The sequence below is a fragment of the Phascolarctos cinereus genome, unplaced genomic scaffold (assembly GCF_003287225.1).
Source record: "Phascolarctos cinereus isolate Bilbo 61053 unplaced genomic scaffold, phaCin_HiC Scaffold_2;HRSCAF=192, whole genome shotgun sequence".
Taxonomy (NCBI): Eukaryota; Metazoa; Chordata; class Mammalia; order Diprotodontia; family Phascolarctidae; genus Phascolarctos; species Phascolarctos cinereus.
The window spans coordinates 80864637-80888456 of record NW_027555625.1 but is presented as its reverse complement, the minus strand read 5'-3'; the positions used below and the strand labels follow the sequence as shown (position 1 = coordinate 80888456).

Below are 23820 nucleotides of genomic sequence, written 5' to 3'. Positions count from 1 at the left end.
GAATTTTTGTTTCATAAGTATTTCTTGCAAACAAATTTTGCTGGATTCTGCATTTGAATCCATTCTATCGCCTTAATCCTTTTCATGAACTAGATGAGATTATTCCATGCACATTCATTGTGTCTTCTTATCAATTGTTTCTCCTTCCATGTACCATCTCATTCTTTTTCTTCTTACCCCACTCTTTACAAAGAAGAAGGTAATGGAGAAAGGAAGTCTAATCAACACTACTGATCTGTGTTTGAAGTGGTCTGTTCCTTTCTTCATCGAGCCTAGAAACCAAACTTTGGCTTTATACTTTCTTTATCACTTTTCAATTTCCCCTTTATATTACACCCTCTGAAGTTCAAATACATTTATTTGTGAGTCTTCCCTCCTCCCCTGATTCTAACCTACTTCCTAAATTTCCTCTATTTCAGTTCCTATCTATTCTTCTTTTCTGCTGTTTAGTTTAATGCATTTTTATACCAAACTCTCTGTCTCTAGGGCAGCTAGGTGGCGCCATGGTGCATAGACTTCTAGGCCTGAAGTCAGGAAGACTCATCTTCCTAAGTTCAAATATGGCCTCAGACACTTACTAGCTGTGTGAATCCTGGGCAAGTCACTTAACCCTATTTACCTCACTTTCCTCATCTGTAAAATGAGCCAGAGAAGGAAATGGGAAACTACTCCAGTATCCTTGCCAAGAAAACCCCAAATGAAGAGTCAGACAAGACTGAAATGACTAAACAACAACAAACACTTGGTCTGTGTCTCTGAGTTTTTCCTCCCCAAATCTCTCCTATCATCTCTCTCTCTGAGTGTCTCCGTTACTTTCTCTGTCTTTCTCTGATTCTGTTTCTCCTTCTTATGCGAAAGTGTGCATGTTCTCCCTCTATCTATATAGTTTTGATACTCTTCTGTTCAGTAAGAGTCAGTTTCATGTGATGACACAAACCCCATTCATTTCTCCATGTTTGAATACTCTTCTTGTACACCCCAATTATGCTAATATTCCCCTTTCCCTCCTTTTTCTCCTACTTAAAACAATAAAAAAAACTTCACAATGAAATCATGTTTAGTCTTTTTAACTTTGTCTATAAACCTTGAATACAGTGGGACAATAATCTCCTTCTTGTAGAATATAAGTGCTCCATCATAATTTAGCCCCCTCCAATTGCTCAAATGTATTTGCCTTCCTAGGTGTATCTTTACTCCCATTCTTGCATTGCAAAGTTTCTACCTAATTTTGGTTTTTCATCAGAAATGTTTGAAAGTCCTCAATTATATTAAAAATCTATTTTTCTCCATGTAGGGATTATATTGAGTTTTTCAGGGAAATTATTTTTGGCTACAAGCCTTTGTCATTTCTCTTTGGAAGTATCTTATTCCATGATTTTGTCTTATTCAGTGTTATTATAGCTTAGTCTTCTGTGATCTTGACTGACTCGTTGCTACTTGAACTCTTTCTGGATGTGATTTTTTTTCTCCAATTTTGAAGCTCTGGGTTTTGATTGTGATATTCAGATTGAGGTTTCTTTCAGGAGACAGTCAATGGATTCTTTGTATTTTTGCTTTGCTTTCAGGTTCTACTAGACCTAGATCCTTTTCTTTGATTTTTTTTTAAATAAAGTTCCCAGGTTTTTAGTTTGGTGATGGTTTCAGGAAGTCCAATGATTCTGCTTCCCAGATCAATTTACTACTCTCCCCCTATATATTTTCTATTTTTAAATCTTTTGAATTTGTTCTGTCTCTTTTTGTCATCAATTCATTGACTTCTGATTATCCTATTTTTCAATTCCACTACTTGGGGAAATTTTTCTACCTTCTTTTCTAATTTAAATTCTAATTTTAAGACACTTTCAGTGCCAAGATGGTGGAGTAAGGAAGGAACCCACTGGAGCACTCCCAAATTATCCTGCAAACAACTTGAAAACTATCTCAGTACTGATTTAGGAATGGGGAAGCAGTTTGCCAGTAAAACAGGAAAGGTCTGTCTCATTGGAGTGGGAGGGGAGTGAGGTCTGAGAGCAGCAACAGCTAGCCTCACAACAAGGTTAAAAAAGTTAAGGAGCTGAATAAAATTTTGGAAAAGTTAGATATGATGGATTTCTGAGAAAACTGAATGGGAATAGAAAAGAATATACATTTTTCTCAGCAGTACATGTCACTTACACAAAAACTGACTATACAGTAGGACAGAAAACCTCACAATCAAATGCAGAAAAGTAGAAATAGTAAATGCCTTTTTTTCAGATCATAATAAAATAAAAATTACATTCACTAATGGGCAATGGAAAGATAGATTAAAATTAATTGGAAAATTAAATAATCTAATCCTAAAAACAGTCAAAGAATAAATCATAGAAAAAAATTGATAATTTCATTAAAGAAAATAACAACAATGATACAACATGCTAAAATTTATGGGATACACCTAAAGAAGTACTCAGGGGAAAATTTATATCTCTAATTGTTTACATCAATAAAATAGGGAAAGACTAGATCAATGAATTGGGCATGCAACAACAACAACAACTAGAAAAAGAACAAATTAAAAATGGCCAATTCAGCATCAAATAGGAAATCCTAAAAATGAAAGGAGACATTAATAAAATTGAAAGTAAAAAAACTATTGAACTAATACATAAAACTAGAAACTGGTTTTATGAAAAAAATCAACAAAATAAACCATTGGTTAATTTGGTTAAAAAACAAAACAAAACAAATTACCAGTATTGAAAATGAAAGGGGTGAATTATAACAATTGTTAGGATTTATTTTGCTCAATTATATGCCAATAAATTTAACAGTCTAAATGAAATGGATGAATATCTACAAAAATTAAATTACCCAAATTAACAGAAGAAGAAATAGAATGCTTAAATAACTCAGTCTTAAAAAAAGAAATTAGACAAGCCATGAGTGAGCTTCCTAAGAAAAAATCCCAGGGCTAATGGATTCACAAGTGAATTCTACCAAACATTTAAAGAACAATTAATCCCAATACCATAAAAACTATTTGGGAAAACAGGCAAAGATGGAGTCCTACCATGTCTTTTTATGACACAAATATGGTGCTGGTACCTAAACCAGGAAGAGTCAAAACAGAGCAAGAAAATTATAGATCAATTTCTCTAATGGATATTGATGAAAAAATTTTAAATAAAATACTAGCAAGGAGATTGCAGCAATGTATCACAAGGATCAAACACTATGACCAGGTGGGATTTGTACCCAAAAATGCAAGGCTAGTTCAATATTAGGAAAACTATTAGCATAATTTACCATATCAATAACAAAACCAACAGAAATCATATGATTATCTCAATAGATTCAGAAAAAGCCTTTGACAAAATACAATAACCATTCCTATTAAAAACACTAGAGAACATAGAAATAAAAGAGCTTTTCTTGAAATGATAAGTAATATTTATCTAAAACCATCAGTAAGCATTATCTGTAATGGGGATAAGTTAGAAGCCTTCCCAATAAGATCAGAGGTGAAGCAAAGATGTCCATTATGACTTCTATTCAATATCGTACTAGAAATATTAGCTATAGCAAGAAGAGAAGAAAAAGAAATTGAAGGAATTAGAATAGGCAATGAGGAAACAAAACTATCACTGATATGATGATATGATGGTATACTTAGAGAATCCACTAAAGAACTACTTGAAATAATTAATAAATTTAGCAAAGTTTCATGATACAAAATGGACGCATATAAATTATCAGCATTTCTATATATTGCCAACAAAGTCCAGCAGCAAGAGATAGAAAGATAAATTCCATTTAAAATAACCATAGACAATATAAAATACTGAGGAGTCTACCTGCCAAGACAGACTACATAAACACAATTGCAAAAGTTTTCACACAAATAAAGTCATATTTAAACAATTGGAAAAATATTAATTACTCATGGTAGGCTGAGCCAATGTAATAAAAATTGCAATTCTACTTAATTTATTTGGTGTCATACCCATCAAACTACCAAAAATATTTTATAGAGTTAGACAAATATTAAGAAGATTCATCTGATGAACCAAAGGTTAAGGGAATCAATGAAAAAAAAATGTGAAGGCAGGTGGTCTAACCATACCAAATCACAAACTGTATTATAAAACAGTAATTATCAAAACAATCTGGTACTGGCTAAGAAATAGGTTGGTTAATCAGTGGAACAAATTAGGTATATATTACACTTTAGTAAATTACCATAGTAATCTAGTATATGATAAACCCAAAGATCCTTCTGGGAAGACTAGAAAACAGTATGGCAGAAACAAGGTATAGGTCAACACCTCACAGCATATATCAAGATAAGGTCAAAATGGGTACATGATTTACACATGAAGATTGATACCACAAGCAAATGAGTAGAGCATGGAATAGTTTATTTGTCAGATTTATGGATAAGAAAAGAATTTAGGACCAAAGAAAATATAGAGAGGATTACAAAATGTAAAATAGATAATTTTGATTATATAAAATTAAAAAGTTCTTGCACAAACAAAACCAATGCAACTAAAATTAAAAGGAAAGCAGAAAACTGGGGGAAATTTTTTTGCAGCAGGTATCTCTGATAAAGGCCTCATTTCTCAAATATATAGAAAACGGAGTCAAATTTATAAAAATACAAGTCATTCCCCAGTTGATCAAGGGATATGAACAAGCTGTTTTCAGACAAAAAAATCAAAGCTATAATCACATGAAAAAATGCTCTAAATCACAATTGGTTAGAGAAATGCAAATTAAAACAACTCTGAGGTATCACCTCACACTTATCAGATTGTCTAATATGACAAAAAAAGAAAATGATGAATGTTGGAAGGGATGTGGGAGAACTGGGACACTAATATGTGGAACTGCAGACTGATCCAACCATTCTGGAGAGCAATTTGGAACTATGCCCAAAGGGCTATAAAACTGTGCATACCCTTTGACCCAGCAATACCACTTCTAGTTCTGTATCCCAAAGACATCAAAAAAATGGGGAAAGGACTTATTTGTACAAAAATATTTATAGCAGCTTTTTTGTGGTGGCCTAAGAATTGGAAATTGGAAGGATATCCACCAATTAGGCAATGGCTAAATAAGCTGTGGTTATTGATTGTGATGGAATATTACTGTTCCATGAGAAATGACATCAGGATGATTTCAGAAAAACCTGGAAAGACTTACATGAACTGATGCAAAGTGAAGTGAGCAGAACCTGGAGAATGTTGTACACCGTAGCAGCAATATATTTTTTTTTGGTGATAGGAGGAACATTTTTATTTCAAAGTAAAAGATTTGGTTCTGTTGATAAAAAGCATCCCTGGTTCCTGTAATGTTAGGGCCCTGTTGCTGTGCCTCCCTTTTCCCTCCCAGGCTTGACCACTATGCCATCATTAAGTTTCCCTTGACCACTGAGTCTGCCATGAAGAAGACTGAGGACAACAACACGCTGGTTTTCATTGTGGACGTCAAGGCCAACAAGCATCAGATCAAGCAGGCCATCAGGAAGCTCTATGACATTGACGTGGCTAAGTCAACACGCTGATTCAGTGAGTAAGGGCTCCTCCCGGGGCAGGATCCCCAGCACAGGCGGCACTTTGTCCACGTTCAGGGAATGTGACAGCTTGGGTGCCAAAGGGAAAGGTGGGTGGGCACTGAAACTTATCAGTTCATCTTACTCATGTGACAGTCTCAAGCCCACACTGAGGTCGAGAGACAGGTTTGGGGTGGGGAAGCATGCTGCAGTCCAACATAAGTATGCTTTGGCCTGACTGCTGGTGAGATTTTATTGCCTTTTCCCTGGGTCCTGACCTGTGCCTTGGCACTTGGAACAAGGATGAAATTCTCCAGTGAAGAAAGGACAGGGAAATGATCTAATCTGGAACTAGAGCTGTAAACTGAGACCTTGTGTCTTGGGGCCTGTTCCCAGTGCTTGTGCAAATGATGGAAAATACCATTTTACAGAGAAAAATGATGCTAACAAAGGAACTGCTGATGCACGACATAAGGAAAGGGGTAGAGACTTTGGGAGAGGTGCTACATTCTGTGTGCTAAGGTCACTTTTTCTGTCCTAGGCCTGATGGAGAGAAGAAGGCCTATGTCCGACTTGCTCCAGGCTATGATGCTTTAGATGTTGCCAACAAAGTGAGTATTGAAGGTGGCCACCTTCTCCTTGGGTGCAGGTGATGAGTCAGAGTGACCAAAGCCTGAGCCTCAGTGAAGACTCTGGGTGGCTGATGCACCCAGTGACCACCTAGGCTGCGGGGATGGGTTGCCCTTGGCAGGAGCATCCTGGCCCAGCCACCTGCTTTTCTTACCCCCTTCTGTCTAGCCTGTTCCTAGCCCTCCTGAGCTCTTTGGTAACACTATTGCCTTTTGCTTTTCAGATTGGAATCATCTAAACTCTGTCCAGCTATCCCACTCCACCTACAATAAAAAAGTTTTCCAGTATATTCATGCTTGTCATCTCTCGTGGGGGGGGTCCCATGGGTGGCCTTTCTGGCAGGTTACCCAGCCTCCCTAGACCATTTCCTCACTTTCACAGGGAAAGGTCTGGATAAGGTTATGCTTCTCAAAGAAAATGCCATCACTGTTCTCGTCACTTTGTGGCCCTGCAAGTTGTCCCCTTTCCCTAGGGCTCAAGCCATCATACTGTGGTTGCTTAAACAGTACCCTCTCAGTGCCTGACAACTGTTTACTCCCAGGAGGGTAACAGTGGGGGAAGGGAAGAGCCATAGCTACTCTGTGTCCAAAGGGAGAGGGAAAAAAAGGAGCCCTGGGACAGAGCCAAGGGAAGGAGGAGGAGGGAACAGGCATTAGGGCCAAAAGCAGGGCTTGATGGGCCTGGTGCTTCTTTGTCCACAAGACTGCCTTCAGAGGGCTCAGTACTGAAATCTTGTGGGCTTCAGTTTTGTGTTCCACCCATTTCTAGGAATGTGGGGAGGAGAAATCAAGACCCTTTGGCAGGGCGAGGTTAACTGTTCCTTTATGTTCCCAAGGAAGAAAGTATGACTACTGACCTCTAGCTTCCAAGCAAGTAGTTGAATAAGTTGGTGGTTACAGGGTAGTAAAACCTGTATTCCTTGTGTTGTTAGGGGGAGTTTTGACTGGTCAAAACAAAATTAGCCCTATGTGGGTTACAGAGCATTTTATGTGATCCTTGTTCTGGACAGATGTTTCCTTCCATCTGGCTTTACCAAGAGTCTTCCCCCAAAGCTGCCATACCCAAAGGAACTGGCTTCCCTTGACCATAGAAAGGATTTCCAAATAGTGTGCTGTGGGATTTTTTGGCTTTTTTTTTTTTTTAGTGTCTTCAACAGTACATCTATGTTGGTAGAGAAATAGCTGCGTGTACCAGGAGAGGTACTGGGCCACATGGATATAGTAAGTCCCCAAAGTTATCAAAGGACAAAGCAGATCTGTTCGGTTGGAAATTTGTCTTTGTTATGCCGAAGGGAAGCTCTCTCTGGGCAGAAGTCTGAGTGAAGGAGGCGGGAGAAGTAGATGAGAATCATAAGATCCACCAGCAACAGGATGCTGAGCAGAAAGGCACCCTCTGTCCTCTACCCCAGGTACCGAAGGAAAAAGCTGGTGAGGTAGGCCTGGGGGGCCAGGCGAAAGAGGAAGTACATGACCAAACTGATGTACTTATTGACCCGGTAGAAAAGGCAGTCCTGATGGTTACCGAGCTTCATCATCATTCTCATCGTGAGGAAGATGTTGCTGACGAGTCATGACCCCACCTGCCACAAAGCTCCCCTTAAAGATGCCCGAGGCAAAGGCGGCAATAGCCAAGACATGGTGGACCAAGTATTCCCAATACGCCTGGGCCTGCTTGCTTGCCAGGAGGTCCACTGTGTCATGGATGAAATAGCCCGTCGAGAAGCAGACGAGCAAATAGCCAGAGACCGAGGAGGCCGTCTCAAGCTCCACCAGCATCTCCGGGGTCTGCCAGACGCAGAGCAGAGCCCAGAGGCCGGACACGATAGAGTGGCCCAAGGAGAGCAGGTTGTGCCGCGCCAGGTGCGCAGGGGGTCGCCCCGCACGTGGGCGGGCAGGGGCAGCCGGCTCAGCAGCAGCAGCGCGGGGGCAGGGGCACGGGCATGGTCGCGCTGGGGCGCCGCTCCCGGCGCCGCTCCAGATGCGCCGCGTCTGTCGGGGCCAGCTCTCGGACTGTCAGCGGCAGCCGGCTCCTCCGTCCGGCTCCCCGCCGGCGGCCCCTCCCCCCAGCAATATTTTATGATGAACAGCTGTGAACGACTTAGCCATTTCCAGCAATACAATGATCCAAGACAATCCCAAAGGACTAATGAAGACACATATACTATCCACCTCCAAAGAAAGAACTGATACTGTCTGAATATAGATTAAAACATGCTGTTTTTCATTTTATTTTCCTCTTTAAAAAAAATGGAGTCTTCTTGTACAAAATGATTAATATGGAAATGTTTTGCATGATTGCACATGTATAAATTATATTAGATTGTTTATTGTGGGGGGGGACAGAGATGGACGGAAGTATAGAACTTGAACTCAAAATTTTAAAAAATACTAAAAAATAGATTTAACATATAATTGGAGGGAAAAAATTGAATATCAAAAATTCTAATTTTATTCATCATCTCTTGCTTCATTGCTTCTAGCCATAGTTATTGTGGCCAAGCCATTTTTTTCCCCTGAGGCTGTACTTGTATTTTTAGAAGAGTTATTCTCTTTCTAGATTTATGCCATAAGCTTCTATTAACCCCAGTGCTCTCAGTAGAGCACTTCTAGGCCCTATCTCCCCCTTGTTAGTGAGCCATTTCAGTTGTGTCTTTGTTGACTCTTTGTGACTCCTTTTGAGGTTTTCTTGGCAGATATTGGAATGGTTTGCTATTTCCTTCTCCAGCTCATTTTACAGACAAGGAAGCTGAGTTAAGTTAAGAGTTAAGTGACTTGCCCAGGGTTACACAGTAAGTGTCTGAGGCTGGATATGAACTCAGGAAGAGGAGTCTTCATGACTCCAGGCCCAGCACTCTATCTACTAGCTGCCCTGTTTCTCTGTACAGGGATAAATTAGAAATGGCTCTATACTTTATTGGTCTGACAGACCCAAAGGTTAAGAACCTGATTATAGAAGCTCACACTAGTTTTCATGGTATGACCAAGGGAATTTACCAACCATTTCAGGCTTCAGGCTGAGTGGGATTGAAACCACCTACCCGAATAAAAATTCAGAGGTTTCTGTTAGTAGAAACAGAAGTTTTATTCTAGCAAGTCTCGCGAGAGAATTGGCATCACCTACCCAGGGCAGACTGGAGTAGGGAGGCAAGATGCAAGCAGCAAGCAAGCAGTTACATACCCCTAGACAAACAAATTCTAAGAAATCCCCACCCTCCCACCTTTTAACCTGAATCTCTTTATCCCCATTTTTTGAGGTAAGAGACCTTACCCAGAGACTAAGAGATACATTTTACCCAAAACAAGCTTGGGAGCTAGAAGACTGCTTGGCAAGATAAGGCTGGGGTGGTAGTTACAAAACAAGGGAGGGGGTAGGCAACAGATGTATGACCCGATCACATGATTTACAGGAAAGCGAAACTTAGGCCTGGCTAATGCTAAAGACTTAACTAAATTTTAGGGTATAGCTTCCATTTCATATGAGAAACTTTCACTTGTCCCACACAAGGCCTATCTACCAAAACTTGCATTAACTTCCCTAATGTAAGGCCTTGTCCAGCCTTACAATCTTTTTGTATAGGTTTTTTTTTTTTTTGGTGAGGCAATGAGGGTTAAGTGACTTGCCCAGGGTCACACAGGTAGTAAATGTCAAGTGTCTGAGATCAGATTTGAACTCTGATCCACCTGACTCCAGAGCTGGTGCTCTAGCCACTGCACCACCTAGCTGCCCCATATAGCTGTCTTCTGAATTGGATAGAGGAATTATTTCTTCAGTTTTCTTGATGTTGATCTATAGAGCAGCCTTTTCAGTAATTTTCTAGGCACATATTTGGGGAAGCTGGTCTCCTTTATGTCCTTTCACATTGCTATGCTAACCATCTTTTATTTAATTTAATTTAACCGTTTTATATTTAAGATAATAATGATTAAGCTTGTGTTTTATACTACTCTCTTTAGTATTTATATTAATTTTTTTCTCCTTATTTAATCAGTTCTTGGGCCCTGTGATGATTTTTCCATTTTTGCACTTTCTCTACTCTCTCATTACTTCCATTTGGAAAGATTCTTTGCTTATCATTCTCATTTTATTTTGTTCTTCTATCTCTTTACTTCCTATCTACCATACTTGATAATAATTAGGTTAAAAATCCTACCTTTCCTCCCTTATCAATTATTTTAACTTGAGGAATGTTAATTTACTGTGCTCTGTCACAAGCCATATTAATTTATTTTACACCCCCTCATGCCCCACTTATTTCTTTCTCCTACTAGCATGTTCTGCAATATTGTCTCCATTCAAGGTCTTTACACTTTCCTCTTCTTTATTTATTCTCTCTATATCCTGCATTCAAAGTAAGACTTCTGGAAAGAAAAAGAAAAAAAACAACTTTGCTGTACTATTTCCCATTCACATATTAGTCTGATTGAGAAGCTTCCCCTTCCATTTCCACCTCTTCCATCTGTTTATTTTGTTCTGTTTTTTTTCTGATGTGCCTTCTGAGAAGTCTTAAACCCTCCCTGCAACGTATCGATTGATGAGGGAGGTAATGTAGTGTGATGAAAGTTGCTCTGTATCTCTTGTCACAAGTTCTTTCCTCTGAGCCTTTATATTCATGATTCATCCATCCCAAGGCCAGTATCGTCTAACTCTTGAGCTGTGTCCTCCTAGCCACTTGTCTTCATTTTGTACAACCTTAACTGTCCATACACCTTCCCTCTCCTTCCTGGGGTGTAATTGGTCTTGGAAATAGTGATTCTTGTCTGAAGAAGAGGATCTCTGAGATACTCTGTCCCTCTGAGCAGCTCCTATTATGGAGGGGGGGTCCTCTCCTCTCTTTATAAGAACACATCTTAATGTCTCCTATTATTTCACTTCTTTGGGCAAGACCTAACTCCTATTAGTAAGTCTCCACATACACACACAGTCCTCATACTACCCTACTCCCCCACAACCATACCCCCAAGGCCAGATGAAAGAGCAAAGAAATACTTCTTCCTTCTAAAACTTATGCGGGGTGGGTATGAATGTCCAATTATACTTTGTCTCTAACCTCCCATTTTCACTGCCTTAGTGACCTCCCTTTGTGTTAACTATCACATTTCATGCCAAAAAACACTGATTCATATATTAGAAAGCATGGGATAATCAGTGGGATATTAATTCAATTTTTCCTCTTTCATTTCTACTTTTAGCATCATTAAATCTTTGACCCCTTAGACAATTTTTCTACTAAAATTTCCCTCTTTGTTCTTTCTTTGACCTTTGGCTAATGTAAGAAGTTTTTTTTGTTTTTCATTTAAGAATATCTTGTTTTACCCAATAAATATGATAGAATTGCTATCATTTATTAACATTTTCTTATTAAGTATATTTAATCATCTTTTTGTGTATCTGTTTCTCTTACTTAGCAAATTTGTTTACCAAATACCCTATTCACCTATGGAATGACTCAAATACTTGCCATTAGTTGAAAAGTTGAAATCTCTTTTTTCATTGATAATTAAGCTCAGCTTTGCAGAATATGTTATTGTATGTATTCCAAACTTCTTTGCTTTTCAAAAGATCACATTTCAATCACCTCTTTGATTTTTCATACATGAAGAGTGGTTTTGATTTATTTATATTAATTTTCCTTGATAGCTTAAGATATTATTTCTCCTGGTTGTCTATATAAATGAGGAGGCTGACCAGTTGGCAAGGAGGATACAGGAGTCCTTAGAGCACATGAAGATACTAATTTGGTCCTTGTCCGATTGACTAAGTGGAAGCGTGGACTGAGCCTACTTCTGGCCATGATCATTCAGGGCTTTTGTTCTGTGTTATGATGAAGAGTTCTCTGATGGGTACACAAAAAAGGTAACCTGCCCATCACTATCTCTGTCTCTCTCTGTCCCTGTCTTTGTCTCTTTGCCCCTTTCTATCTCCTCTGTATCTCTGTCTCTTCCTCTGTACCTCTGTCTCTGTCTGTCTGTCTCTCCCGCCTCCCAATCTTGTCTTAGCTCGGAAGCAGGAGGGCTTCATTGAGTTACCTCCCATGAGCCAGGTGGAAACCTCTGCTTGGGATGTGACTGCCTCTGTTTTGTGTTTTCTTCTCTGACTAGGTGACCAGTCATCAACCTTGAGGCTGACCTTGGAGAATATATAGGTAGTTCTCCTTTAGAAGAACTTAGAGGTATCTGAGACCTCCACTGAAGTTTCAATAGATGATGGCAGCACAGCATGGGAGAAAGGAGAAACACTGAGGACAAATTGATGAGAAGCAACAGCCACCTGAGTAGTCAGCATCATTGAACATTACTCCTAGAGAAATCTCAATTATAGACTCAGCAGAGTTGACCTTTCAGAGATCAGCTGGGCTGCTTCCCCACACTTTAGTGGAATTTGCTGAGGACTCCATGAAGGGCAAAAAAAAAAAAAAAGAAAAGTAATCTTAGTGTGAGAAGTTGAGTGGTACCTCCTGTCTCACATATCCTCTACAAGTATATCTCATTGCTTTTTATTTTAAGTGTTGAGTATGAGAACTTATGTGTATAAGGGGAAAATGCACCTCAGGTTTGGGGGAATGTGTTCTTGCTCTCCATTCTCAGTAAAATCCTTTTCTAAAAGTTAATGGAGTCAATTTGTTGATTAATGGGAAGCACACCAATGAGGGACAACCCTTCAGAGTTACATACCCCTTAAAATCCCTGAGAACAGAACTAATGAATTACTTTCTGGAGTGCCCAGTTGGGATTGTGGCCCCAGGGGAGGTGCTACATATATATTTGCTGTTTGACTTTGAAATTTTAAATTTTAGTAACCAACAAATTTCTTGGTAATTAAATCTCAAGGTTGGTCTGGGATCTTTAGATGTTTTGATTTATACTTTCCCCTGTTTTTTCCATACCTCTGGGTATTTTCTTGATTATTTCATGAAATATGATATTCAGGATTTTTAATTCATTGTATTTTTCCTGGGAAAAAATTATTTTGCTTTTCTATTCTTTCAACTAGCTCTCTATGGCCAATATTTGGGGAGCTTACATAGATCTCATGTGTTTCTCCAATACTATTGTTTTAATATCCTATTCCATTAAATTTCCTTCAATTTTTTTCATTTTTACTTTTACATGTGCCATTTGCCTATGTTTATGTTTTAAACTATAACTCTGATTTTTAACTCATTTCATCTTTAAATCATTCTTTTAATTTTAAGAATTTCTCTTTCAAACAATTTTATAGTGTCTTGGTTTTGTCCTGTTATTTCTAGGGACTTGTGGCATTTGTTGTACTTTCCTTTTCCTTTGGCAGTTTTTAATTCTCTTCTTATCACCATAGGATATTTTTATCCCTTGTGCTTAGAACTTTTCTAAATTTTTGTTCATTTTTTCTATTTTTCTTTATGAGTTTTACTACTACTTGTTTCTCTGATTGGGATTTGGGCTTATACCGAAATGTTCTGTTTCAACTGTTTTGTTGTCTGGTCTTTTTCTCCTTTTTAAAGAGTTGGGAGAAGAGGAGAAAAAAATGATGATATTCAGTGAATTAAAAGTCATATATTAAACTAAAACCAAAATTCAGCCTGCATGAAAATTTGGAGGGATAGGTAATACATAGGGAAGTTGCTTAGATTGAGAGAGGAGAGGGAGAGGAGAGAGAGAGAGAGAGAGAGAGAGAGAGAAGAGAAGAGAAGAAGAGAAGAGAGAGAGCAGAGAGACAGAGAGACAGAGAGAGACAGAGAGGAGAGAGAGAGAGAAGAGAAGAGAGAGAGAGAGAGAGAGAGAGAAGAGACAGAGAGAGGAGAGACAGAGAGAGAGACAGAGAGAGAGACAGAGAGAAGACAGAGAGAGACAGAGAGAGAGAGAGAGAGAAGAGAGACGAGAGACAAGAGGAGAGAGAGGAGAGAGAGAGAGAGAGAGAGAGAGAGAGAGGAGAGAGAGAGAAGAGAGAGAGAGAGAGGGAGAGGAGAGAGAGAGAGAGAGAGATGCATTCTATATCAGGCAATGCTTAGAGAGAAGTTGAGAAATATTTTTGTTTCTGTTGTTGTGGTTGTTTTTCTTTTTTCTTTTCTTTAGTCTGACAGGCTGTTATGACCTGAGTGCCAAGGCAGGAAGGTGCCTCTTGGCTGGATCATTGATTCCCTTTTTCTGTTAGGCTTAAACATAATCAAACCTAAGACCTGTATCTGTGAATCCTACCCCTTCATGAGATCTAGGCATATCCTTTGTCTTTCAGGTCACAGCCTGATGTATATTTGCTCTCCCATTGTTCCTTTTCTCATGCTTCCTCTATAAAGTTAAGCGCCTTTGATTGTCTGAGGCAAAGTGAACCTCTAAGAAAAGGTTTCTTTACTATTTGTATCTAAATGTCCCTAAAAAGCAGTGGCAAAAGACTGGGACATCAGCCAAAGCTTAGAAAGATAAATTAACTGAGTCATCTGTGAACTCCCAGATGGGAAATTAACTGATTGAGATGATTACAAGTGAATTCTTTCATTTTTCATAGAGCAATACATACATATACATATGTAGGCTTCACTAATAGAGAAAGAAGGTAAGTTACATTTATTACACAGATGTGATCTCATTTTTGGATGTCCAAAGCAGGCAGGAATATAACAGATAAAAAGAACTGTAGACCAGGATCACTAATTGATTTTAACACTTTTTAAAATAAAATTTTAGTGAAGAAATTATGTCAATTTTAACAAAAATATTTATTGTAGACTAGGTTGGATTTGTTCCAGAGTTAAAAAAAATAACGAAACACTTAAAAATAAGTTGCATAATTGATCATATGTACAACAAAAACATATGATTATATCAAAAGATGCAGAAATGGCCCGTTACAAAATATTGCAGTCATTTGTGTTAAAAAAAACTTTAAAAGTCATGAATATGGAAAAGCCCAGCTTTAATATTATCAAAGTCTTTCCCAGTCCCTCTTAATTCCAGTGCCTTTCCTCTTAATTATTTACTATTTATTCTGTATATGGCTTGTTTTGTATATATTTACTTGCATTTTGTCTCCCTCATTAGATTGTGAGAGCCTTGAGGACAGGACTGTCTTTTGCCTCTTTTTGTATCTCTAGCACTTAGTAATGTGCCTGGCACATAGTAGGCACTTAATAAATGTTGATCGATTGATTAAACCAGCTTTATTGCAGAAATGCTTAAAGCTTTCTCAATAGGAGAGGAATAAGTAAAGGACACAACCTCTCGTTATTTCACATAATAGAAATTCTAGGTATAATAGAAGAGGCATAAATTAAAGGAATAAAAAAAGGGAAAAAAAGGAAACAAAATTATCTCTGCTTCCAGATGACATTATGATTTGCTTAAGGAGTCTCAAAGAATCAGAAAAGAAAAACTGAATAAAATGTTTAGTAACTTTAATAAAGTTTGGGGGATGGGAGAAGTCAGTGTTTGTGCCTGTTTTCAACAGTCCAGAAACTCCCTCACAATTCAGATGAACAGCTTTTCTATCATTTGAAGTCTTAGAGAATTGCCTAGGACACTGAAAAATCAAGTGACTTGCCCAGGTTCACATAGACTGAATTTGAACCTGGACCTTCCTGACTTGGAGGCTCCATCTACTACACTATGTTGCCTCTCTTCAGTAAAGCAGCAGGATCCAAAATAAGCGCACCACATCCATCATCATTTCTAGACATCACCAATAAAACCAGGAGGAAATAAAAGAGAAAGAGAAATCCCATTAAAAATAACTACAGGGTTCATAAAGTGTCTGTGAGTCAGTCTACCAAGACTGGCTCAGAATTTATGTAAATGCAACTACAAAGCATTTTATAGAAATAAAAAGAAAGCACACAATTGGGAAGATAGTATTGTTTATGGCATTACCACATCATTACAATATAAATGATGATACTAAGTAAATTAATATACGAAGTTATTGTGATTCTAATCTAATCAAACATATTATTGTTTATAGATCTAGACATAACCATATCAAATTCATTTGCAGAAACAATAAGTCTCTAGGCTCAAGGGAAATAATGGGGAAAAGAAAGCAGGACAGGAGGAGGCCGAGCATTATCAGACCTCAAATAATACTATAAGCAATAATAATAAACCTATTTGATACTAGAAAAATAGATCAGTGAGGGAAGTAAGCTCAATGTTTAATAATAATAATACTAATAGCATTTATATAGTTCTTTAAAGTTTACAAAGTTTATTACACATATTATTTCATACCAACCTGGGAGGTAGATGCCATATTATTCCCATTTTACAATGAAGAAATTGAGGCAGAGAGAGGTGAGCTAACTTGCCCAAGGTCACATTGCTAGTAAATGTCTGGGGCTGGATTTGAACTCAGGTTGTCCTGACTCTACCAACCGAACCATAGTAGCTGTCTCTAAGATATAACCCCCACATAAACAATTCTGAAGGAATGACTTTCTATTCGATAAGAATGGTTGGGAAAACTAGGAAGCAACTTGATAGATATTAGACTTAGGCCACTACATCAATAAGCTCCCAACAGGTGCACTTTCTCAGTGTAAAAAATATAAAAAAAAATAGAGAAGTTGATATTCAGAAGAAAGCTAAGGGGGAATTCTTACCTAAATAAGGGATAGAACAAGGGATAGAGGAATTATTATGTAAGAGTATACGCTCCTTGAAGTGTTTGTATCCCCAGTGCTTATCATGCTACCTGGAACATAGTTGTTGCTTAATAAATGTCTGTTAATTGATTGATAAAAGATAAAGCATGCCATTTTGATTGTACAAAATTAAAATGCTTTTGCAAGAATAAAAGAAATGGAACTAAGAAGAATAAATCCTGAGTGGGGACAACAATCTCTGTACCATAGATATTTGAAAAAAGTCTGATATCCAAAATATACAGGAAATATCATATCCTAACCCCAGCATATGATAAACACAAAAATGCATTCCCTTGTAGATAAGTGGAAAGGAATGTAAAGAGTTTCAAAAGAAGAAAAGTAAATTATTAAAACCATGTGGAATTTTCTCCAAAACACTAATACTAGTAAAAGAAATATACTTTCATAATTCAAACATAGATAAAACAATCACAAAATTTCAAATTGGTAAAGATGATCAAAGATGCAAATAATAATGAAGGAGCTATGTAAGAAACATACTGTAATGCAGTCTTGGCAGAACTGTGAATTTGTCCAACTCTTCCATAAGGCAATTTAGAATTTTGTGAGAAGAATAATGAAATAAACCTTTGATTCAGAGATCCCAGCACTAGGCATATAGCTCTAAGCGGTCAAAGACAGAATCTTCATAGCAGTTTTGTTTTTGTTTCATTTTTTTAGTGGCAAAAAAAATAAACAAAATGGGTACTGAACAGATAAGATTTTGCTGAATAAATTGTGATATGTGAATGCAATGGAATATGTTTGCTCCAAAGAAAAAACAGATACAAGATACTGAGAGACACAGGGGAAGATTCATATGAACTGAAACAAAGCAAAGCAAGCTGGGTAAGGAGAACAATACATACAATGACTATAATAATTAAAAGAAAGCAACTCTTATAAGCAGCTGAACTCAGATTAAATGAAATGACCAATCTTCTTGTCTGAGGATAGATGATGTAACACTTCCTTTTTCTTGAGAGGCTATGGGTTCAGAATGTTGTATATGCTATCAGATGTGGTCTTTGTGATGTTGGCTTTACGTAGCTGTTTTTCATAGTAACATGCAAATGTTCTTTAGGGGGTGGTATATCTAGAAATGACTATGGTTTTAAAAAAAAGCCCACAAATGTCATCAATAAGGTATTAAAATTGGTGTTGCTTTCAAAGGTCTTCCAACATGATGTCTCCCATGCATAGATGAAAATCATACAAGATTCCTTAAAAGATGTAACAACAGAGATGACTTTGTTAGGCAACCCTCCTCTTGCAATGTTAACTTTAATTAAAGTTAAATTAAGTCAGGTGTATGCTTGCCAAAGGCAATTTTTATTGTCCTGGAACAGGTGAAGTGGAATCTAAATCTAAGAGTGATTCCCTATAGATGGTGAGATTCTCCAGATGCACCACCGGACAACATGGTGCTGATTGTCAAGCCTCGGAAAACAGCAGCGCTTCCCAAATGTGATCAACAGACACCCGAAAGATTTCAGCCTAATTATTGAGGGAGGAAAAACTAAGGGGATGAAGAGTACCTATTATCTAGACTGAGGTACACAGCTGCATAATCTCATAGACCCAAAGAACTGGTGCTTCAGGACTTTTTTTCCTGAACCCTTTAAAAAGCTTATACCCTTAGGCTGAAAATATCTGATTTGTGGTCTCCTCACATTAGAACATGAGTGTCTTGGACAGACACTATAGAATGGACAGTGAACTAAACTGAGAATTGAGGTAGGAGAGGAGAGCTGGTTAGATTGCATCTGGGAGATGAAGCAGTCTTTTAGATGACCCCAAACTTCTCCCTGAAATAAAACCACATCTCCACATCTTTTTTTTTTTTGGTCAGACAACAAACATTTCTTAAGCACCTACTATGTGTCAAGCACTGTGATAAGCACTGGGAACACAAAGAAAGGTAAAAGACAGTCCTTGCCCTAGAGGAGCTCATGATCTAATAGGGGATATAATATACAAACAATTACATACAAATAATCTATATGCTGGATAAATTGGGGATAATCAATAGTGTGAAGGTACTACTATTAAGGAGTATGGCAAATATATATATATATACACACACACATATACACATACGTGTGTGTGTGTGTGTGTGTGTGTGTGTGTATATATGTATATGTGAATGGTATATACAAGTTTAGCTGATACTTGAAGGAAGTAGGAAGCCAAGAAATGGAGATGAAGCTGGTAAAAATGCCCAGAATCAAGTTGTTAAGTGTCTTTCATGAGGACCAATGAGGAAGCCAGTATTACTAGATCACAGAATGTGTGTGTGTGTGTGTGTGTGTGTGTGTGTGTGTGTGTGTGTGTGTGTGTTGGGTAGAGTTGTGAGATGTAAGAAGAATGGAAAGTGGGGGATGTTATGAAGGACTTTGAATGCTAAACAGAGGATTTCATATTGTGATTAGAGATTACTGAATAGAGGAGCGGGCTACACGGAAAGACCTGGGCTTTAGGAAGACTTTTGTGAATTTAATATCATTAAAAAAAATACAAATATTCCATTATAAAAAGAGCAAGAAGACTGTATAAAAAACTGAATTTCAATAGTTTTTAATAGATATTTATATAAACACACATGCATGTACATGCATGTGTAAATGTGTACTTACAAATACATGTGTATGTGTATATACACACATACATACATAAAATCTCAGACCTCTGTGCTTTTGACATTGTATATATGAGGAAGAAAAGAGAGAAGTGGAGACTGGGGGGGAGAGGGGTGAACTCTGGCCTCTGGACATCCCTTGATTCCTAGTACTTTCAGCCCCAGAGACTTCTAAGGGTAGATTCAGAGATTTTTGTCTTGGCTGAACTGAGATTTTATCTTGATTCTGAGTCAGAATACTCATTTACTCATATATTCCAACATACACACACACACACACACACACACACACACACACACACACACACATATACACAGACACACACATACATATACACACATACACATGTATACATATATGTGCACATGTATTTATCTTATAGATAACATATCTTATACATTATATACATGTCATATATTTTATTGTCTAAACTATTCTCTATGGCATTTCTGATTTATCTTTACTGTTTGCTTGGATAAATGTATTTGCTCACTATCCTTAATTATCGTTTGTCTGATAAACATTTGGTGGAAAGGAGCTAAGCTGGCTGACAGTAAGCTAATGGTTACCTATATGGTATCCTTGGAAAGCGTTTTTTTTTTCTTCTGAACCCTTTAAAAAGCTTATACCCTTACGCTGAAAATATCTGATTTGTTGTCTCCTCACATTAGAACATGAGACCCTGGAGCGTAGGGACCATGTATTTGCCTTTGTATCCCCAGCACTTAGCATTCTTGAGTCCAGATCAGTTTACCTCTCTATGTAAATTCCTGCAATACATGCCACCATGGGTGCCTCTGGTACTGGTTAGCCCATTCCACATAGTAATTTAACAGGGTAGTAATAAAGTTGATTTATTTGTGACCTCTTAAACACTTTTTTTGGTTTCTTCTGTGCATTTTAAAAGGTTTTATTTATGCTTTTTTTGTGGGGGTATGTATGTCACAAATATCTATAGTGAAACAAAACAATTCAACACATTGAAATTTCAGAGAATGCATATTTTATTCTCTACCTTTATTTCATCACCCCTATGACAAAAGGTAGGAAGTATTTTTCATCATTAATCCTCTGAAGTCATCGCTCCTAATTTCCATCTCACAGAATCCATCTTTTCCTTCAAAACTCATCTCAAGCAAGTCTTCCACATGCCTTTCCTATTCCTGTAACTGCTAATGACCTTTTAACTATTTTGTACTTATGCTGCATATATATACATATGTATGTATACACATATTCACAGACACACATATATAGGTGTATGTGTGTATGCATACACACATTTCTTATCTACTCCATTAGAATGTAAGCTCCTTAAGAGTATAAATTATTTCATTTTTTTCTATTTACATCCCCAGTGCCTAGCACAGTCCTTGGTACATAGAAGGTGCTTGATAAATGGTGATTAATTCACTTTCTGAATTTTTCAGTTTTCAAAGCTGTTTTTTTCCCCGTGTTTTGTTCTCTAATTTTTGCGTACTTCATTTTGCATTAAGAACATCACCTACTTCACAGGATTATTGTATGGATCAAAAGACATATGTAAAGTAGTTTGCAGCATTTAAGTGCTATATCAATTTTATGTATATTTTCATATATATTTTTAAAATTCCATTCAGACTTTAAACTTCTTTCTTGTTCATCTCAGGGTTAGATATGTCTAGGTCTAAATGCAGAACATTGAAGCACCTCAAAATTGTTGTTTTGTTGTCCGTAATAGCTCCTCCTTTAAGTATTTAGATTTGCTTTATGCATCAGCTTTTCCATTAAGTACCTAGATGCTCTGCTAATTGGTTCATATATGTTTAATATTAAAATTGCTTTGTTATCTATAGTGCTTTTTAGGATAATGTAGATACCCTGATTATCTCTTTAATCATGTCTATTTTTAATGTTTCCTTGTTTAAAATAAATATTGCTACTTATCCATTTTTGGATTCACTTGATGTGTAATAGATTATATTCTAAGCCATTAATTTAACTGTATGACTCTTAATATCTCAAGCACCTTTCTTGAAACAAACTATTTTTGGATTCTATTTTCTAATATAATCTACAATTCTTTGTTTTATGGGAGAATTCATCCCATTGACATTCCTGCTTATGATAACTAGGTATGTTTTTTCCACTATAGTTTTCTATAATACTATTTCATTTTCCTGCCCTGCACTCTCCTTTAAATACAGGGGGTGGAGAAAGAAAAGAAATGGAATTAGTATTAGCAAACTACAATTGGAGTGGTGAAATATTATTCCACTGCCCTTACTTTATTCACCCAGCCCAAACCCATATTACTGGGTCATACCTTTTTTTTTTTTCTCCTTCTAATCCCCTCTTTTATAAGGGGGAGAAAAATAAACCCTTCCTTCCTTTCCTTCTTCCTATAATCAACTCTCTATAGGTGAAGTTTATTTTGTTTCTGCATGTTACCTACCAACTACCTTTTCTCTTAATTCCTTCTTTTCCTTTTCTTTCCTTTTCCCCACGTATTTCTCCATTAACATTAATATACTTTTATATTAAATTTTGTGTGTATGATTATTTCCCCAACTTTGATAAGCCCAAGTTTCATGAGATGCCTCCTCCTTCCATCTCCACATCCACACTTTATATATTTTGCCCCAATTATGAAAAATAGTAAATTGTTCCCTCTTTCTCATTTCTTCCCTCAGTATTCCTTTATTCTCCATATTCTTAACTCCATTAAACAAAACAAGCAGCAGAAAACCTACACTCACCTGAGTTTCTCTTTGTTCCTTCTTAAACCTTTGAAAGAATTCTGAATGGACACTCTTATTAGACTAGATCAATCCCTTCAAATCGCTCAAATGATTTTTTTAAAAAAATTCTTCACTTGTATTTATTTCAAATGTAAAGGTGGGGTTGATTGAGTGTGTCAATCAAGCCACTCTACCCCACTTAAGGTGATTAATAAAATGCCATGAATCTTAATGAAATTAGAGTGTCTTAATCAACAAGTTAAACAAACACCAGATCGAACAAAATTAGATCAAAAATTAAGCAAAGTTAGATAAGTGCAAAATGTCATTGAATGACCTGTACTAACATTTATAGGAAGACTCTTCAGATTAACTAAGGAAACTTAGTCATGCCCATTGGGTCATCTCCCAATTCAAAGCCCAAGTTATTTTTTAAAATATGGCAGAGATAGATTCCAGATCATTGTAGTAAATAAGTAGAGAACATCATATCAAACCCCCTTGTCCCACCAGGAGTAACGTGGGAAGGTGGAGAGCACTTTGTCCTCAGCCTTGATCTCTTCCCCTCTGCCCTCCTCCCCTGATGAAAGTAAGACTTCATGAATTTTGGAAATCCCGAAAATTTCCCATGTGTATCAGGAGCCAAGGACCACCTAGAATTCAGATCCACAAATCTACAAAGATCTCAGCAGAGAATTTAACCATATCTAAGGGTAACCTCATAAAAGAGAGAAAAGGACTTCTAGCAAGTGAGGGCTGTAAGTTAGCCCTCTGCAACATATGCTCTCCCCTAGACTTCCCCTGACTCTCTGTGTACTGGGGGAGAGTATCACAGACTTTGTGGGGATATTTTGTACCAACTATTTTTCTGTACCACCTTAGTAAATATCTCCTTTTAAAAGCTACTTACATTTGGTTGACTAAATGATTCTCAGCTGATGATCATGTTGAAAAACATGCCACTTGAGGGGCCTGTGAGCTATTGTAGGCTATAATTATATAATGATGACCCTCCAACCCTTCAGTCATACATGCAAAGACTGAAAAGGACAGAAGAACCATATATTGGTCCCTGAATCATCAGATCAAGTGAGATTCAGAATAAGGACCTCAGAGCATGTGCTACATAAACATTTTACTCAGCTCTGGGTTTCTTAACCAGCATGCTTAGAAAGTTCTCTCATCTATATATGGTCCATTTTTTTTCCTTGTAAGATTATATTCAGTTTTTCAGGTTGTTTTTTGGTAATAGGCCTTTTTCTTTTTCTTTTGCTAGATCACATTCCTGGCTTTACTTTCTTTAATGTAATTGTCATATATTCTTGCTTGATCTTGATTGCAGTTCCTTAATACTTAATCTTTTACTGTTTTCAGAATTTTTTTCTTTCTTTGACCTAGCAGCTTTGAGTTTTGAACAGTTTTTTAGGTAGCCTCTATACTCTGCTATGAAAACCATCTACACTCCATAACTCCACTTACTCTGCAATCTGGCTTCTGATGAGATCATTCAACCAAGAGTTAAATTTGTAATATTTGTTCATATTGATTCATGTGTTCTTTAACTTGCCTATCTCTCTAACTTTGGTTGTTGAATTGAGGATTTTTGCCAGAGCCAGGTTCTAACCCTACTGAACTTTTGAGTGAGGTAGTTGGTTCTACTTGGTCTTACCCCAGATCCCCAAATCCTAGACTTCCCAATCAGGG

The 23820-nt window shown here is 37.3% G+C and overlaps 1 long non-coding RNA gene, 2 other non-coding genes and 1 pseudogene across 3 annotated transcripts in view; 3 read left to right on the top strand and 1 right to left on the bottom strand.

Moving 5' to 3' along the window:
- Window positions 1-6434, top strand: part of LOC110193189 (uncharacterized) — a 114109-nt gene extending 107675 nt beyond the window's left edge. Inside the window, exons 8-10 of the long non-coding RNA XR_013484546.1 lie at window positions 5356-5531; window positions 6057-6126; window positions 6369-6434. This is a non-coding gene — a long non-coding RNA (uncharacterized LOC110193189). The remainder of the gene's footprint in view (window positions 1-5355; window positions 5532-6056; window positions 6127-6368) is intronic.
- LOC144456044 (small nucleolar RNA SNORD42) lies at window positions 5917-5982 on the top strand. Its single transcript, XR_013484950.1, has one exon. It is a non-coding gene; the product is annotated as a small nucleolar RNA SNORD42 (small nucleolar RNA).
- On the top strand, window positions 6158-6225 carry LOC144456048 (small nucleolar RNA Z17). The gene has a single exon (XR_013484954.1). It is a non-coding gene; the product is annotated as a small nucleolar RNA Z17 (small nucleolar RNA).
- A 948-nt stretch (window positions 6435-7382) lies between the features above and the next one.
- LOC110193239 (TLC domain-containing protein 1 pseudogene) lies at window positions 7383-10756 on the bottom strand (annotated as a pseudogene).
- Window positions 10757-23820: the final 13064 nt, after the last annotated feature.